Genomic DNA, 18311 nt, shown 5'->3' on the forward strand with positions numbered 1-18311 from the left:
TAGTTGTTTCGTCGACGAGTTACTCAAAACAGTGCTACAGTCCTAGTCCTATTGATACAAAGCAGACCAATGGCAACGATAAACAAAGCAAACATTGCATAATGTATACAACAATAGTTGCCGATATTGGCATATCGCCATGAAGGAACCCAAGGAATGTAGCAGAGTGAGAAAGAAATGGCAGATGAAATATTAATGTTTCTGCACGATGACTCAGTAGAATGTGTGGTGTCATACGTTCGACTGTGCGGTCAACGTGCATAAGGAGCACAGTGCTTAACAAGTGAAAGTAATATTGGAACATTTGTCGAGCCATGTCGTCGGACGGGATGTCACAAATCCCGTCTCCAGTGAAACTTAGTGAAGGACAATCGTTATCCAAAAAGCGGATACTAAACTTTTTTACACACACAGAAGATCATCCGCAGCATAGTAGCAAAAACCAATTGTGAACAGATTTCGAATAAGTCCACAGAAATATGACTGTGTAGAACACTAGAATGCATGATAGTCACATATTACGGTACGCACATGAAATTGGGCGTCACATAAATTACAGTGGTTTCCGGGAAAGCAGTGAATGCCTCCAGAACTTCAAAGACTATAGGATTAGAAGACGTAGTACAACGAAATTTAAAACAAAGCGTCAATCTGACGATGCACAGCAAACTGCTGAATCGGCCCTAAAATTTGTAAATAAAATAAACAAACTTATCACATCGGTGAGTAAGGATTTTGTTTTCAACTCGGACGAAACGGGATGTTAAGAGGTGAGTGGTGTATAAAGATCAACTAACATCAGTGCGTTAACACATTCGTATACAATTACGCCGACTGTTAATCTGGATGTTGAAAACAAAATCCTTACTCACCGATGTGATAAGTTATTTATTATGTTTTGAGGATTTGGAGGTGCTCTGTGATCTACGATTCTTTCTCGTGTGCATGATGTTGCAAGATCAGTGGGGAATATTTACGTCACAGCAGGCAAGACCTGGAAAATGTGCGTAAACGAACTACAACTATGGTCTGAGCACTGTATTGGGCAATAACTGGTCACCATAACCTGCTTTTGCTTGTTCCCTGGCCTGTGTATAAAAATCATACTCCTTTAGAGCAAACTATCCCTCCTGTGACATTGTAATTCGTACCATCTGGAATCACTGGACAAATTCAGCGTTGGAGTTTTGTTTTTTCCCTGCCTATAAAATACATTATCTAAAAGGATAGCCAGTTTCTCGATAGGCTCCACGTCAGACTGTCTAGCATTCGGCTGCAAGTCATCACATGCCATCATTTCTCATCACCTTGTAACACCAATGCGATTCTCTATGCATTCTTTAACAGTGGATACCTAGCTGAAACTCCTGGACGGTTTGTAACTTCTAAGAAGGTCGCCTTCGATCTTGATGGTGCGAAACTTTGTGATCACAGTAGCGAGCCATTTTTCGTGTGGTGTTCATGGTGCAAGTTAAGGACTTGTTTTGAAAGTTTATTCAATGACAAGATGTCTATTGTGTGAAGTGTAATACATGCATCCCGCATCCCACAGAAAGTTGATCTTTGCACCTCCCGGACGCTCAATTCTCTAACGCTCCTGAGCACATGGCGAGTCATTAGCAGCTAATATTTTTCCTGCCTTTCATTATTAACAAAACAGTTTCAAACAAGCCTTGCTAAATATGGAACTGGCGACCTCGCACTCAAGTGGTTCCTTGTGAGTATGATTTTTACGTACTTTCGCACTCTCGCTTGGGCAAATTCTGGGACAGTCCCCAAACTCCACCTAATAGAACAGGATATACAAACGAAAATACGACAACGCACAGGATTTACAGACGTTTGGCAGACATGACCTCCCTCTATGATTTCATCTTGACGACTTTGGCCTTAGGAAGGACATGTGGTCTCAAAGTTAAACAATAAAAAAAATTTACCAATATACCTCAAAAAAAGTTTGGAATATCACAGAGTTTACTAAAACGACTTCTTGCAGTACACCCACTGCGGTTAACAAACTAAACATAATTCCTTCTAAAAACAAGAACTATCTCGGTTAGTCACAAATAATCATTGCAAACCAAAGCAGGATCTTTCCCAAATCTCTATCTCATGATGATGCTTATCAGTCTTTAGTAGTGAGTATGTCCTCCCCACACTGGGACGAGTTCTTCCACACTGCGAGGCATGCTCTGGATGAGACCAATAGGTTTATCTTGGGGTATGATGTTCCACTCCTCAATGGCAGCTTCAGTTAGGTCCGTAAGATTCTACAGTGGATTCGGACGCTGTGCAGTCGCCACCTTCAACAGGTCCTATGCATGTTCAGTTACATTCATGCCTAGGGACTATACTGGCCAATGCATTCGATTGATGTTGCACCTTTGAAAATACCGAGATTAAGTTGCGGTCTTGCATTGTCATTGTCTAGGATAAACTTATCACTAACTTCACGTCTTTAGGGCCTCTTGGAGATACTGGGGTCCAATCATTATTGCCGCTCAGAACATGACGCTTCTGCCTGAAAACAGATGGACTTCCTGAAAGTTATCGCGTTCATGGTGTCATGTAGTGCTGCTCTAAACCCTAACACGTCTAATGTCTGGTATCAGACCAATCCTGGTCTCGTGAGCAAAGATGACATTTTTCCACTCTGCATAGGTTCAATGTCGATGTGCAAGAGCCCAGATCATTAGATTGCTACAATTCCTATGGTTCAGTGTGAACCTCCCCTTGGTGTTCTGGAATGAAGAGCACCTGATGCAATCTTCTACGCAATGTTTGACTGAGATAGTAATCCCTGTTGCCCGCGAGAGGTCATTTCCAATATTTCTGGGAACAGATGTTGGGAGCCTGCGAACCAATATCGGTGGAAGCGATCTTTCATTGGCGTTGTCACCCGAGGTCTATCGTTCACATTTTCCGTCCCTCTGTACTTTCTCCACAACTTAGACATTTCTCTTTGAGTGACATGTAACCTATCAGCAACATCTTGTTGTGTCTGACCTGCTGAAAATAAAGCCACTATCATGAGTCTATCGACGTGTTGTGTTGTATGCCTCTTCGTGACGTGTTACTGCAGTGCTGAACACGAACCGGATCGAGTTGTTGTTGATACTGGATTCCTCGTGGTGTGCCGCTGCATCAGTGGAATTTTTACATGACTCGGAAGTATGCCGATAGTAAAGATCTTCCAGTATACGGGATCTAACTGGACAATGCATGAAGTGCCTAGGTCAGTGAGACCTCCAGTATCGGAGACTTCATTTTGTGATAGTATTCCAGGCTTTTGTTGAGTAGTGTATACATAAAATGATCGGGTGTGTATAGATACTGACAGACTATTATTCATGACCACCCACTGCCACCGACTCGTGGTTGTAGTGGTACATAGCCTTTGGTCTCATGCTGTTAGGAAGAGAGTTACGTGGTAAAAATCGATGAAGTATTGAGAAATAAATACTGTTAGGAAAAGCTATGTATTCTGTGACTTACGAACTTCTCCGTACATGTGAAAATGCATTTATTGTTTCATTCGTCCGTATAATACTATGCTTGCGCGAATACGTGATTCGGACTTTATTAACGGCGTGTAATATCAGACAGATCAGTTTTTAATCTCTCAGCATGGTTTCGTCATTCACTATCCACCGACGATCAACAGAAGCGCAAAGAACAAAAGCCACATAGCCTCAAAAAGAAAAATACTCGTAACTGACAAATGAACAGTCGAATGGTAGACTACAGTGATTTCGGATGAACATTTCACTTACTCTTGGTGAGTATAAACCTATTCACAATTTACAGCGTTTTCTTGAATCACTTGTCTTATTCCTCTTCTCCATTATTCTTCATGAGTGTAATCACGCTTCACAGTGTGGACGAAACAGGTCGTGGATGAAAACAAAAACATTTTAACATACACTTTAAGGTTCGTAAGCCTTACATAATAGTAATTATTGCTCCATATTTCGCGGAATTTTGGAGACTGCACTCACCCGCTGCTACACATCGACACCAAACTAACTAACTTATTAATAGGACAACTGCATTCATAAAATCCTTAATGAGAGATGCGTCTGTATGCATCTTATGTCAAGAATCGTATATGTATGATCGACCAACTGCCTAACAACCGGTATGTACACCTTTGGCAAATGTAGCAGCGGCGATGCATCGTGGCATGGAAGCAAAGAGGCCTTGGTAAGTCACTGGAAAGTGGGGGGGGGGGGGGGGGGGGGGAAGGCGACTATGAGCCCTGACGCCACGTTCAATCACATCCCAGATATCCAGATATGTTCGATCGGATCCACATCTACGGAGTCAGGAGGTCAGCACATCAACTGGAATTCATTACTGTGTTCCTCGAACAACTTTATAAAACTCCTAGCCTGCACATCATCTCGTTGAAAAATTCCACTGCTGTCGGCAAACATGATCGTCGTGAAGGGGTGTACATGATCGTCGTGAAGGGGTGTACTTGATCTCCAATCAGTGTACGATTCTCCTTGGGAGTCATGGTGCCTTGTCCGCGCTCGACTGGACTCATCCCATGAGAATGTTCACCATATCATAATGGAGCTGTCACTAGCTTGTCTCTGTCCCGCCACACTGGTGTCAATAAACTGTTTCCCTGGAATAAAACGGGTTCACATCCTCCCATCGGCATGATAAAGAAGACATCGGGGTTCATCAGACCATGTAACGCTCTGCCATTGCGCCAGCGTCCAGTGCCGATGGTCAAGCGCCCAATTCAGTGGTAATGCCGACGTCGTGTATTAACGTTAGCACACGCTTGGGTCACTAGCTACAGAGGCCCATCGTTAGAAGTGTTCGGTGCACTGTGTGTTCAGACACACTTGTACTCTGCCTAGCATTGAAATCTGATATTAGTTCCGCCACAGTTCGCTGCGTGCCCTGTTTACCAATGCCTCAGACTACGAAGTATGACGTCTGTGATGAGGGGTTGCTGCCTATCTCTACGGCGTCTGGACGAGGTCTCACCTTTTCTCGCCACGTGCTGAAGACACTCACCACAGCACCACTCTAACACCCGACCAGTCGTACAGGTTACAAAATGCTCGTGCCGAGCCTCTGGGGCATCACAACCTGCCCACGACCAAACTCAGATAGATAGCGGCCTTCCCCATTCTATACACGGACAGCATGCTCACTGATACTACATGCACTGTAGGTACGTATAAGTAGCAGTTACTCCTCGCCAGGTGGCGCTGCTATCGCCTGGACGTGATTGTATCGACAGTAGGCCGGTGGTCATAATGTTTGGCTGATCAGTGTATATATGCATGTATATGCATACGAAAGTATTCAGCAACTATGTTGACATTAAATAAAATTATCGTTTATGTTTACATGTCGTTTGAAAATTTAATTTATGTTATGACCACAGTCAGAGCCATGTATTTAAAGCTGCTCTACCTATGGTTTTTATGCAATCCGCAACACTTTCAAATACCATGAACATTAATTTCTTATTCTCTAGCTCTATACAAGGCAACTATTAGTCCTGCAGAAACAATGAGTGGGAACTTTTTTGTAGGAAACTTAATATAGTTACTGGGACGCGTTTTCGCTATGGCGATAGTTTTCAAATTATTCAAGAAAACGTACAGAAGTGACATTAATCCACGTTTTCCTTTAATAACTCAAAAACTGCGGTCTCCAGAGAAAACGAATCTCATTACAAAATTTACCTACATTACATTTTCTACAAAAATGTCCCGGTGATTCTTTACATAGGATTAATACGTTGTGTGTATAGAGCGAGAGAGTATGAAGAGCCGGCCGTAGTGGCCGTGCGGTCTAGGCGCTACAGTCTGGAGCCGAGCGACCGCTACGGTCGCAGGTTCGAATCCTGCCTCGGGCATGGATGTGTGTGATGTCCTTAGGTTAGTTAGGTTTAATTAGTTCTAAGTTCTAGGCGACTGATGACCTCAGAAGTTAAGTCGCATAGTGCTCAGAGCCATTTGAACCAGAGTATGAAGATCTCGCGTGTAGTTTTTGAAGGCATTGTGGGTTGCGTAAAACCCGTAGGTAGTGACTGCTGAATCACTCTGTATAGACTTAAAAGCAATATATTGTTTACACGATATCCTGATTTGTAATCTCTGTGCTGGGACGCAAGTAAATGGTTATTACGAGGGTTGGAACTTTAATAGTGGCAACGATTTATTTACACCGCGTACAAAATAGATACGTAATTCAAAGTTTTACTAACCTTCAAAGTACTCGCCAGCGTTGTGTATAACCCGTTGCCAGTGATATGGAATTCTTAGGATACTCTTAGCTGTGCCAGTTGTGTTGACAGTTCGAGCGGCGCGGTCTCTTGCCCGACGAAGTTGTAGCAGTTCTGAAGTGAATGTCCTGAAGTGTATCCTTCAGTTTAGAAATCGAGTAGAACTTAGGAGGGCTTAAGTCAGGGGAGTGCAGAAGGTGTTATAGCACTTAGCAGCCCCATCAGTCAAACAAATCAATAACAGAATGAGATTTTCATTCTGCAGCGGAGTGTGCGCTGATATGAAACTTCCTGGCAGATTACAACTGTGTGCCGGACCGAGACTCGAACTTGGGACCTTTGCCTTTCGCGGGCAAGTGCTCCACCAACTGAGTTACGCAAAGTTTGGAAGATAGGAGACGAGGTACTGGCAGAAGTAAAGCTGTGAGGACGGGGCGTGAGTCGCGCTTGGGTAACTGAGTTGGTAGAGCACTTGTCGGCGAAAGGCAAAGGTCCCGAGTTCGAGTCTCGGTCCTGCACACAGTTTTAATCTGCCAGGAAGTTTCAAATCAATAACAGCTTGCACTGTACGTGCTTGAGCATTGTCCTGCAAAATGACGGTCAGGTCCTGCAGAAAGTGTCACCACTTCTGTCTCTAAGCTGGTCGAAGGCTGTGTTCCAAAAATTAATAGCGTATAAACAGAAGTGATGACACTTTCTGCAGGACAATACTCAAGCACGTACAGTGCAAGCTGTTATTGATTTGTTTGGCTGATGGGGCTGCTAAGTGCTATAACACCTTCTGCACTCCACTAACTTAAGCCATCGTAAGTTCGACTCGATTTCTAAGCTGAAGGATACACTTCACGGCATTCACTTCAGAACTGCTACAAATTCGTCGGGCAATACACCGCGCCCCTCGAACTGCAAACACAACTGGCACAGCTATGAGCATCCTACGACTTCCACATCGTTGGCAGCGGATTATACACAATGCTGGTGACTACTTTGTAGGTCAGTAAAACTTTGAAGCACGTATCTATTTTGTACTGGCTGCAAATAAATATTGGCCGCTATTAAAGTTCCAACCCTCGCGCAATGAAAATTTTTGCTGAAGCTGGTAACACGACAACATAAAAGATCAATTTTTCATAATTTCATCACAGTTTCTGCATTTTTTGTAACGAATGGGTCGGCACTCTTGAAACAGGAAAACAATCGCCGTAAAGGAGGTTCCTTCCAGTAACTGCACAGGTGCGCGAACGATGTTCCAGTTGGACCTGTGTCTGTGTTGACGCTGTTCTTGTTACGCGCGCTCGCTTTTGTGTATGTATGTATGTGTGTGTGTGTGTGTGTGTGTGTGTGTGTGCAGAGTGCTACGCTCGTGAACGCGTAGCTGTGTTAGTGCAAGTGAGTGAGGGATCGGCAGGACGAATCCCGGGCTTGTGTCGGGTTTATCGCGGCGCCGCCTGTTGTTGCGAGTGCTGCCCAATGCCCACGCCCACGCCGTAATGGAATATGCATAACGGGGCCAGGCAGCGCGTCGTAAACTGGCTGCTCCTGGGGGAGAGATTAGGCGGCCCACACCGCCAACCGGCTCGTAATTCCGCCCTCATTTATAACTTGACACCGGCCCCGGCAGACAAAGTCGGCGCCGCCTTTTTACGAGCTCCGTAATAGGTGCTCGCTTTATTTGCAACGACAGAACCATATATTTATTAATTATGACGGCTCTCACCGAAATACCGTTGGAGCTGTAAACAGTCGAGTGTGCGTAGAGAACATGTCCCACAGACTACAAGAGTTGGCACTTTAAGAACCTGCCAACACACAGTACCACCACTCCCAGATTCACCCGCCACACGCTGCTCCGCGACAGACACAGAAATCATTAAAATCAGTTTTATGCTGTGGCACTTTCTGTTGTCACTGAAATAGCGGTATCAGTCTAGAGGTACCAGTTACTCAGTTGTTAATACTGTAGGCTATAGAGATTTACGGAGATACGTATATCAAACTTCAGTGGCAGACACTGCAGCAGATGCGTCGTACATCACCGAGAAGACTAATGTTAGACTTCAGACATCACACAGGGGTAGGATGAAAAAGAAAAGAAGAGAACGCGAGAAATGCCTACTTGAATATAAATGCAGATGCAACCGCAGACAGGGAAAGCGGGAAAGCGTCAACAACTAAGTCACAAAGCAGGCCTAATTGTGTGTTGATTAACCGTGAGGGACGGTTATTGAAGAGGGCTGTGGCTGTAGAACTGAACATCGTCCTTGTGAAAACTATCAGCGCCAAAACAACACGAAGTGAGCTCAATTAACAGAGAATAGCAGGACCAGCTGCAATTCCAGAACCACTCGCCAGTGATGCAAATGACCGCAACGGGAAAACGTGGTGCCAAAGCATTGACACCTGGACCATGGAGCAACGGAAGAAAATAATTTGGTCGGTCACACTGTTTCCACAGTCTGACCGAGTTTACATACCAAGAGTGAAGAAAAGGGAATATTGGGTCATGATTTGGCCGCCCATATCGTTGTATTCCATGAGCCCCATGAGTAACCTGCAAAGTAGTTTTACTGCCATTCTAGCTGATCACGTCCATTCCATGGTATAACGTTGGTCTCCAACGCTGATGCAAGAACACAGGGTCCTTCTGCACAAAGCTCGCTTCGTCAAGGACTGGTTTTGTGAACACGAACATGTATTTTTCCCCTACTAAGCACAGTCACCAGATCTCACAATTATCGAGTCTTTGTGATATACTTTGTAGAGACTGCAGCGTGATAACTATTCTTCTCCATCATCGTTACCTGAGCTCGCCCTAGAAGACCATACTGGAGTTGCATTTATCCATTCGGAGACGATTGTAAACTGTTTAGAATGCCAGTGATGCATGAGCCCAATTACAGTGTGAGCTGGAGTTCCGAAACGACTCACCACTGATTCAAATGCCTGTAGCAGGACAGCGTGATGCCGAAGCTCTAAAAACTAGACTATGGAGCAATGCAACAAAGTCATTCCTGGCGGATGAATCTTCTTTCACCCTGTTTCCAACTTGTGACCGAGTTTACATCCCAAGAGTGAAACATGTCTGAAATTCGGTAATGATATTGGCAACCATATCGTGGTATTCCACGGGCGCCGTGGATACCATGCAAGGTCCCATTACTGCCATTTAGGCTCGTCAGGTATATATTACGTTACAACGTTGATTCCCGAACAGTGATGCTGTGTTCCAAGAGGACAGGGCCCTGCTCACACAGCTCGCGTCGTCCAGGACTGTAAACGGTGATAGTGCGCCAGTAGCCCTACAGAGTTTCCAGACATTCAATGGTATGAAAAAAGGCTTTGCTCCGATGTCTGCTAAGGACCTGCAGAAAGTGACTGCGACGTTCGAGAAAACAGGTAGTTTTCAAGGACAGTGTGGCAGAGGAAGAAAAGCAGTCGATCCGACGTCTGTCAAAGATGTGGCCGTGTCACTGCAGTAGTGGTGGCGTGGTGCTGTGCAAACGTACAGTGCACGAGCAATTGCCCGAACGTTGGACATGCCTGAGGGTACGGCACATAAAACCCTACGAAACCTCCTGCATTGCTATCTACGCGAAGTTGCTCATGTTCAGGAGTTGTTTCCTACTGATCTGTCAGCAACACAAACGTTAGCTCTGGAGTATCTCCCTCGCACGGAAGTGAACAACGAATGGTAGTGGAACAGTCTGTGCTCAGACGAAGCTCATTTTAAAGGGCATGGGCGTAAGCATAATTGCAGAACTTGGTCAAGGGTAAATCCGCACGCTCATCAGCTGCTATCACTTCATTCTGTAGGAGTGACAGTGTGATGCGGGCTGACGGCATCATTTATCGTAGGGCCGTATTATTTCGTGGAGGTAAGTCCTGCTGGCCCAGTTATCTCTATTGTCACTGGTAAAAGCTATGAGAGCCTTTTTCCCACCAGCATCATTCCAACCCTCCAACAGAGTGGGTGTGTGCGTAGGAACATTTGTGTGCAAGGTGGCGCTCTTCCGCAGATTGCCTTTGCACAAGCCAGGGAAGCGGCTACTGTAGCGGCCTTTCGGAACAGCTGGAATTATCAGCCATCATTTCCCCTACAGACTGGCGGTCAAGATCAGAGCTGCAATTTTAATTGGAAGTTTATGTTCGATTCACTTCAATCAGAAGAGATATGATAGACTTGTCGGTAATATTGTAAAAAAAAAATGGCTCTGAGCGCTATGGGACTTAACATCTGAGGTCATCAGTCCCCTAGAACTTAGAACTACTTAAACCTAACTAACCTAAGGACATAACACACATCCATGCCCGAGGCAGGATTCGAACCTGCGACCGTAGCAGTCCCGCGGTTCCGGACTGGAGCGCCTAGAACCGCAAGACCACCGCGGCCGGCTGTGTGTGTTTGTCCCTAGGATAATTTAGGATAAGTAGTGTGTAAGCTCAGGGACTGATGACCTTAACAGTTAAGTCCCATAAAATTTCACACACATTTGAACATTTTGAAGCAAAGAAGGATCTCGCGAAGTCGGGTCTGACAGTACGTGAGGATCTGACCTCTGAAAGACTAAACATTTAGAAGAGCGCGATTTCGAAATTGGGCTACAGAACGTATGCACAAATGACGGCAGGATAATAGTAAAGACCGAAAACGGAAAGAGAACAATTTGCAGTGTTAATGAACTCGAAAGCCTCTGCTTTAGAAGGTAAATCATGTCAAATCTTGCTGCCACCAACCTGTATGTTTATATTGTTTACATTGTCAACCATAACTTAACTAATGTATTATCAACTTTTTCGTTTCTCCACATAACTACTTTTATCTCTAATTGTTTTCTCATGTAATTGTTTTGTTATTTGTATTATCAACTTTTCGTTTCTCTTCATCAATATTTTTATCCCTAATCGTTTTCTCATGCAATTTGTTAGTTATTACATAAGTGAGTCTTACTTTCATTTTGAATTAGCAACCCAATATTATACTTCGTTATACTCATATGTGCCATTAGTATCACACTCTGTCCTTGCCTTGAAAACCGTTACGTGCATATTACTCCCGTTGTGTTTAGCGAGATTCTTTCCCTTGCCAGCACACGGCTACTTTCAGGACCGTTGCAAAAGCTAGCTGACCTTGGCCACAGTTCCCATCGCCTCCCTGCAGAGAACCGGGAGAACACTCCCCCCCCCCCTCCCAATTCTCCTCAAGCCTTCCCCATTCATCATGCCAGAGTCCACTGCCAGCGCTAACCACGACACACAACTATCCATCGGCAGCTTCCTCGCAGAAAGTGTTTAATATGTGTCCATTACAAATCTTCTAAAGTAGGAGGGTTCGTCTGTTTCTAAACTGCCCTCTCAAGTCTCGAATCGTCATATGAACATATAATTGTCGCAGGTGACACATTAATTTTCTGCGCAATAGTCCTTCCAGTGGAAAATTTAACAGGATACTTTCTTCCTCAAATATGACGCTACTTCAGCTGGCACCTACTCATCACAACCTACTCATCATACGACTACCAGTCACGCTTTCATAGATATATTCGCAACGAAGTCTCCAAACAGTATGATCCACACCTCTCAAATATCTGCGCCTGGCATGTCTGCCCATGACATTATTTTCATGACGTGTTCACTAGACTCTCCTAGAAAGAAACAAAAATAGTCTACATACCGAGACTTCAAACGCATAAATTTGCCTGAACTCGAAACTAAGGCACAAGAAATAGTCTGGGGAATGACCCCCACTCCCCTCACGGACATAAACGAAAAACTTCAGCATATCACTAACAAAATTATTCAACTACATGAAAAATATGCTACAATAAAGGCAAGAAAAATAAAAAGGAAACCTGCACCTTGGCTGACTGATGAACTCAAACAGATCATGAATCTCAGAGACGCTGCACATCGAGCATACAAGATACACCCTACACCTGAAAATATTACTGTATACAAGCAGAAAAGAAATATAGTCAGTCAAGCAGTGAGAAAAGCTAAGCTCAGGCATGCCCTTACATTAACTTTCAATAGATGTAGACCAGCTATCCTGTGGAAAAATCTCTGTAGTCTCGGTCCAGGTAAAGTAAAAGTTGCAGAAAATCCCATGGTCCCAGCTGAAGAACTAAACCGATTCCTCACATCACCTACAATCAGCTGAACAGTAGAAAAAAAAATGACGGCCGGTGTGGCCGAGCGGTTCTAGGCCCTTCAGTCTGGAACAGTGAGACCGCTACGGTCGCAGGTTAGAATCCTGCCTCGGGCATGGATGTGCATGATGTCCTTAGGTTAGTTAGGTTTAAGTAGTTCTGAGCTCTAGGGGACTGATGACCTCAGATATTAAGTCCGATAGTGCTCAGAGCCATTTGAACGAAAGAAAAATTCTATCTACAACACGTCATTTGCAATACTGTCAAGAAAGCCATCACGCGGATTAGATCAGCATCTGCTGGACATGATGGCATCACTATCCACATGGTAAAACTTATTATTGATCAACTACAGGCCTCTGTAACAGAAATTTTCAACGATCCCTTAATCACCAGTTTTTTCCCTGAGGCCTGGAAACTGGGACAAATTAAGCCAGTGCCACAGCACTCTCTGACTACCGCCCCATCTGCGTTCTTCCTGCACTATCAAAAGCCTTGGAATATACAGTCCATGACAAGCACACCAACTACCTAACAACTAACAACCTACTAGACCAATCAGGTTTCCGTAATCATCGAAGCACAACATCCGCAATGATAAAGGTGACAAATGACCTAAAACTTGCCATGGATGGACAAGAAGCGACTATCATTTGCTTCTTAGATTCCAGCAAAGCATTTGATACTGTCGACTTCGACTCTTACTTGCCAAACTTAGCGGTCTAAATTTCTCACCAAGTGCAGTGCAATGGTTTCACTCATACATGAAGTCTCGTCAGCAACGCGTCCTATCAGGGAATATAAAATGGCAATGGCGGCAGGTAGTGTCAGGCGTTCCCCAGTGCTCAGTGTTAGGGCCTATACTCTTCTCTCTGTATGACAATTATGTGTCATCGGTTCTGACCTACTGCAAATATTACATGTATGCTGACGACCTTCAGTTGTATCTACGTGCTAAACCACTCAATCTTAAGAAAGCTATTGAAAACTACAATACTGACCTCGATGCAGTATCAAAACGGGCACAGAACATACGACTAAAACTCAGCCAACCTAAAACCGAAGCAGTACTTGTTGGTCACTGTAAGCTCATTAGCCCCAAACATCGGGAATCCGTACCATCTCTAATTCTAAATGGAACAAATATCAAGTTCTCTCAGCAAAGAGTTTGGGAGTAATAATAGATAAAAATCTAAATAGGACAGAGCACGTAACTGCATTATGCAAACAAGCATCATGACACTTTCCCCTTTCGATCTGAAAAAGAAATTAGTACAATCGCTTATACTCCCAATCACTGACTACAGCGAAATTATCCTACAAGGACCCTCTCAGGAAAATTCGTGACGTCTGGAACTGGTCATGAATTCCTGCGTCCGATATATCTGTGACATTCGACTTTTTGATCACATTTCACCAGATATGCACAACTGTCCTGGTTGCGTGCAGAAAAAACGCAGAGATTTCCATACATTTTGTCTCATCTGCTGTCTTATAAATGTACACTGTCCCTCGTACCTTTCCTCGTCATTAACGCTCATGTCTGAACAACATCACAGAAACAGACGTTCACAACAAAATAAAATACTCTTTGTTCCTCAGTCACCTTCTCGAAGACCTTTAAAGTAGCAGGAACCCGACTCTGGAATAACCTCCCTCATTACATTAGAGAACTTAAAAACATGTCCAGCTTCAAAAACAAATTAATTACGTAGCTTCTTAAGCAACAGTAATGCCATCCGCTGTACATGAATGCACTTCACCCCATTACTTCCTTCTTTCCTACTAGGACCGATGACCTCAGCAGATTGGTCCCATAACACCACAACACAAATTTCCAAAGTTGCAAAGAATGTAATGGTCCTCCCTGGATTCTGTTACATTAAAAAGTCACTGTGTCTGGTAACAAAGCTGAGCTGACATTTGCTCCGCTGACAACTGTAAGCGATGTTGGGATATTTCTACCGCGCTTGAAGACTGATATATACCTTGGCTGAGGAACAGCTCCATAGTTACGGACATTCGTTGCTCTTGAATTGTGCATTCCAAGATGATCAAAAGAAGATATAGAAGGTATATTTTCGGTATGTGCTGTGAAAATCCAGAGTTTGTGTGACACTTTCCTGCATAGATGTTCTACCGAAGAAAACAAATGTCTGATTTTGTGTAGTCTGTGAGAAGCACTACGCCAGGCAGTTTTTAAAAGTTTTCTGTTGACAGGTGAGGCAAATTATCAACTGAAGCTGCGGCACAGACGCTACTTTCAATTTCTGTAGCATCTCCGAGAGTATGACGATGTTACCAGAGATAAAAACCACGTCACGGTTTGCATAGTGATGTCGGTGCTCAGTCACAGGGGACATTTGTGTCACTCCATCGTAAGTGACGTTTGAGCCAACCTACTTCACGCTAAAAATACTCAAACACAGCCAAAGATATTGTATGCTTGAGTTGTTTTTAAGCTTGGGAGAGTGTTTTGAACAAAGATCTCTGCAGAGTCCAGTGTTCATTTTATCAACTGCCTTTATCATGACAATATTTATATCGTTATAATAATTCTCATAATTTTAAGCAAATCTAATGCTTGTGCTACAGATTATAATAATGCTCCAGACCGAATCTTTCACTCTGAAGCGTACTGAGCACTGTTGTGAAATTTCCTGGCATATTAAAACTGAGTGCTGCACCGGAGCTCAAACCCCAAGCGCTCACCAACTTAGCTATTCAGGTACGACTGACGACTTGCTATTACAGCATTACTTACGCCAGCACTTCTGTCCTACCTTCTAAGTGTCAGAGCCTGTTGTAGAGCCACTCTTCGCAGTACTCTTTCTTCCAGGAGTGCTAGTCCAGCAACATATGCAGGAGAAATTCTGAGAAGTTTGCGAGGTAGCAGAAGAGGTGTTCATCGAAGTAGCCCAGGGATCCGGGTCTTGAGCGCTGCCTGGACAGCTCAGTCAATAAGTGCACTGCCTATAGAAGGGAATAATGATGTTGCTGAATGACTCACTAACATCTGTGAACCGAAAAGTTTTATATAATTATCGCAATTTACTTAAAGAGCATACAATCATGGGGAAAATATAGTGTTACTATGAATGATTCATTCTTTGCAAAAACCGACATAATGTCTGATGGGATAGCAGCAGTCAGTGATTGTATAATGTTACTTATAATCCGTCTTGTGACGCAGCATGTGAAAGTTGCTTTATTTGGAGGGGTTACTCCTGTAACTGAAATATCAGATCTGAAGATGGTTCTGAATGAACCGAAACCGGTCATATGAATAAAAAAATTTGCAATCAAGACGGATTATAAGTAACATTAATGATTCATTCGTTTCCAAAGGCCTATACATTCTACAAGTTCATAGTTGCATTCTACTAATGTTCTATGAGTGTCCCTCTGGTCACACGACTTACATCTAAGTGGTAGTTAAATTCGTTCCGTGCCTTATGTAACAATATCCTGTCGGTGGTCATCACCAGTGGAAAAAAGTATTAGGCCTGGCGCCATGGTGGGGAGGGGGGCGTGATGTGGCTGGGGTGGGGGGGGGGATGTCAAGGGGACATAGCTACATCATCTTCACCACTACACCCATTCCATCAATATGTAAGTTTGTCGTTTCGGTGGTGACGAATGACAGGATGCCCTATAATGTTGGCAGATGAGTTTCACGGAACCAGTAGTCAGTTGTGGAATCAACCACAACTGCAACGTCCTAAGATAAGAAGTACACGTCACAGCCATCTCACAGAAGGAAACGGCCCAGGCAGCTCTGAGAGTGACATTCCACAGAAAAAATCACTCTTCGATGAATCTCACTCGTGTGTCATATTCTCATGAGGACTTTGAGTGCCCCGCACTCTCACATTGTGCCGATTAACCTTTCCAGATAAATGAATATTGATTGATCGCTGAATATCAGATTACAGGCGAAATTATCACCCAAAGTGCGTCCTGCACTGCGATACAGAACTGAAGGCGTCGGCCGTATTCCCCGGTTTTGTTGCACGAGATAAAGATGATGCAATCTGAAATACGAGTACAATGCCGTCGAAAAATCTACCACACAGTTTGCTGCGGTATTCCAAGTTCATGGTTTGCGTGGACCGATAACTGTTTTCGGACTGCGTATTGAACAGTCCCTCGCCCTCTCAGCGGTTGCATGTGGAACACTTTGTCGACGGGAAATTTTCTTTTTACAAAGACAAACAATGTCCCTGAACTGTCGATACCAATGCACATTGCTCAGTATACATAACGGCTCTTTTCCAAATTCCTTCTGAATGCACGAAGCCCTATTCTAACAGATGAACATCTCACATGTTCACTCAGACACTCTTTTCTTGCATTGTATCTGAGCCGTGGTAAAAATTGCTATTTTGAAGAGCGCGCCGCAGCGCGTTGTGTGAAGCAGTCGCCCTCCGTTTCTGGCGGTGGCGCCGCTGTGGCAATCGCAGCTTTGGTTTCTGCCTCTGGTGGGAAAGGGGAAAGGTTGCCTGTTCACGTGCATTTAAGGGGCGCTATGAGCTCGCCAGTTGGTCAGTCTGGGTGAGTCTGGAGTCAGTCTGGGGTCAGTCTATCGTCCCCAGCTTGCTAGTCTGTCTCTCGTCCGAATTTGTGGGGCAGTTAGTGTCCGTCTGTCGTCCGGAGTGTTAGTATGTCTTTCGTTCGGATCAATCTTTAAAGCCGGATAAATGAGAGTCTTTCCACTCCGCCAGTAAAAGAACTCAGCGAGTGGTCGCCTAGTCGGGGCTTAGTTCCTGCATCTGAGTCTGCACGTTAGGCCGCCAGTCTGCTCGAGTTGCTCAGGCCATGGTCATTGGCGGTTGGATCGATCAGTTAGTCGGTCGTGCACTGAGACACAAGATGACTTGTCCGCCTTGAGCGTCGGCGCATGTGAGGTCGCAACGTGAGTCCAGTGGGCCGCGCCGTATAGCGAGGGGTAGTGTCTTCGCGACCGACACGAGAGCAACATGAGTCAACCCACGACATCGGTCTGGCCGGTTGAAGCGGCTGGCAGCGGACGGTTCGGGGGAGCGCTTTGGGGGTGCTGCGCCAGGTCTTCTCCAGAAATCGCAGTTTATTAGAAGTTATGTGATTGGTGATATGTTGTTTCATTTACTTGTTAAATTCTACTTTTTTTTTTGGCGAGGTCACCAGCCACTTTGTTTTGGGCTCGTCCCACCATTCTTCTCCCTTTGCCCACCCGCGGGAAGGTGGTTATTTATGAATTGGGTGGTTCGTTTCTCCCTTGTGGAGTAGGGCGCCTTACAGCAGCCTGCGGTTCGGGTTGTTCGATAATCTCGCTATCAATCAGCCGTACGTTAATAGCTGCCTCTGTCATGTTTGTAGGATTCGGTGTGTTAACGAATTTATTGCTTGGAGTGTAACGGCCTGATTCCTGAAATATGTTTTATTTTGCCTATCATCTTGAGAGGCGGTATATGTGTAGTGTAGAGCATGTTAACTCATTTGGCCAACATTGTATAATTTTATATAAGATTGCATTTCATGTGCTTCTATTTAAATGGTCATTTTAGTATATCAAGTTGCCATCCTTCCACCGTAAGACTTTTCTTAGAAGTTAAAATCAAGTAGCACCTTCGGTGGCTAGTTAATCTTTTAATTTTTGTGTTTTGTACCATTTCCATCCCTCCTACGGGGTGCCTAGTTTGTGTGCTTGTGTGAGTTTTTTACTTTAAGGTAACCTGGTGTGTTGCAAATTTGCACCAGTGTAGTCTTTCAGGGGTTGTTGTGAGCAGTCGTGGCGACGGCCGTGTCAAAAGGGAGCGGCAAGGTTCTCAGCCTGAAAGCTCATGCTCTCAAAAATTTGTTTTTTTTCTGCCTCTGAATAAATTGTAAATTTATATTTAGAGGGTGCCTTCTGCTTGTAATTTTAAATC

Source organism: Schistocerca nitens, chromosome 1 (genome assembly GCF_023898315.1).
Source record: "Schistocerca nitens isolate TAMUIC-IGC-003100 chromosome 1, iqSchNite1.1, whole genome shotgun sequence".
NCBI lineage: Eukaryota > Metazoa > Arthropoda > Insecta > Orthoptera > Acrididae > Schistocerca > Schistocerca nitens.